Raw genomic sequence first — 2,007 nt, 5'->3', positions numbered from 1 at the left:
AGAAGAAGAAGAAGAAGAAGAAGAAGAAGAGGAAGAAGAAGAAGAAGAAGAAGAAGAAGAAGACAAACTAAGACGACTACGAGGACGAATGGGACGACGGGAAGCGGAGAGATGCTCCCTGGAGGAGGGGGAGGGACAGAAAAGAAGAGGAGAGAAGCGCGAGATTTATTTGCCCGAATTTCGACTGGCGGCCGATGCCGTGCCCGCTTCCAAGGAATGCATTTCGCATTCGGGGTCTTCCACGGAATATGTTCTGCAAAGGGGTTGAGGTTTCTGCTTCGATCGGCTGAACCAGTCACCGAGGTTTGTTATTGTTTTCAGGGGGCCACGTTGACCGTTCTTGCGCTTGTCTCTCGCTAGTCGATCGTGTCGGCTTCCAGGATCTCGCAGATACCCTCCTCCTTTTTTTCTTTCCCCCCTTCTTCCTTCTCTCGCGAGGAACTAGTCGATCGTCCGTCCAGCGGTTGTTTCTGCGTGAAACCAGTAGCTGAAGGCTTATTCGGATGACGTATGGGCCACGATACGCGACGTAATTAGTATTCCATCCAACGAGATCTCCAAGAGATCCGTGTATCTCCCCGGAAAACCAGTTGGAAATACGCGAAACACGTATTCGTATTCCAACTTTAAGCGTAGAATACTTTCGCGTCGAGCGCCATTTCGTTTTTAATCGAATCCGATAAAATCCACTCTATTACGTCAGACATCGGAACTAACAGATATCGCCGAATAAATTTTAACACGTAATTTTAAGAGATTAAAAAAGTATTCAAGTCTGAATACTTCAACTCGTAATAATTTTGATACAATTCACGACGAGCACGATTTTCGAAACGATCGGCAAAAGCCTCATCTTTATACTTTTCAACAAGACATCATAGAAATGCTCGTTCTCTCGAATGTTTCGAAATGTCCTTTGCCCCCTCCCCCCACGAGAGAAGGAACCGCGAAAAGTGTTTTCGATTAATCGAAAGGAGAGAGAGGTGCCTTATATCGGGGGGAGGATCGGTGATGTATCGTTTCCGATCTGGCTCCCCCCTCGAATCGGCGCTATTAGGCCGTTGCCATCGTGGTCGTCGCGGTTTTTATCCACCAACTCGGGAGGATTCCACGGGGCTGTGCGCTCGCGATTCGTGTCCCGTAAACGATGGCATGCGCAGCGTTTAACTAATGTGCCCGAGGGGCCGCTCCAAAGATCGAATTGATCCACCAATCGTGGGGAGACTTAGAGATTTATGTCGACGAATGATTCACGGCGTGATTTACAGCGGATTGTCCCTCGCGCGCATACTGATTGACCATTTATTCCCGCTCGGCCCCTCGGCTTTATTGGGTTGAAAGGGTGAAATCTCCGATCGGGTGACCACGATTCTCGCCAAAAGTGTTTCGAGGGGAGAGAAGGGGATTTATATATATATATATATATATATATAACACTTCCTGGTACGATCGAGAAGAAGAAAGCAGTGGTTCGAAGGAGGCGGGCTATTTAGGAAGATTTATGATCGTGGTAGTCTCCCTTTTGGTAGCCTCACCTTTCCTCGAGTATGAGTTAATCCGGAATCATCCTGTATTATTTTAAATTCTTTTTTCTTTGTTATTCGCTCTGATAGAAAAGATTAGACCAGAAGAATGTAAAAAACACAGTGTTGTCAATTTATCAATCAATAGATAGCTTCAATGATAATACTTCATACTTCAACAATTCGTCGATCACCCTCTCACTTTTAATTTTTTAATATCTGCAATTCTTCTGTAGAACGGACACACGAATCGTTTATCTGGCGAAATATTTTCCACGTAGCGCGGAAAATCCCTTTTGCTTCGAGAAATAATGGAGGGAACGGCTGGGGACAGCAGCCCTCGAACCCGTGTTTTCTGTCGGCGAGCCTCTGTTCCGAAAGTCCCGCGGGACCGTTCTTCCTCCTTTTTCCTCCTTTTCCTTCTTCTCTCTTCCCCGACCATCCCGATTCCGTGGCCTCGATCACGAAGGCAGGGCACGCGTCT

The 2,007-nt window shown here is 46.8% G+C and overlaps 1 protein-coding gene across 1 annotated transcript in view; it reads left to right on the top strand.

The window, feature by feature from the left end:
* The window catches only part of LOC102671395 (myocardin-related transcription factor B-like), a 134,923-nt gene that overhangs the window by 47,066 nt on the left and 85,850 nt on the right, over window positions 1-2,007 (top strand). The window lies entirely within an intron of this gene.

Source organism: Apis dorsata, unplaced genomic scaffold (assembly GCF_000469605.1).
Source record: "Apis dorsata unplaced genomic scaffold, Apis dorsata 1.3 scaffold_42, whole genome shotgun sequence".
In the NCBI taxonomy this organism is placed as follows: domain Eukaryota; kingdom Metazoa; phylum Arthropoda; class Insecta; order Hymenoptera; family Apidae; genus Apis; species Apis dorsata.
Note: the sequence above shows the minus strand (reverse complement) of the source record. Positions and strands in the feature narration are given on the sequence as shown.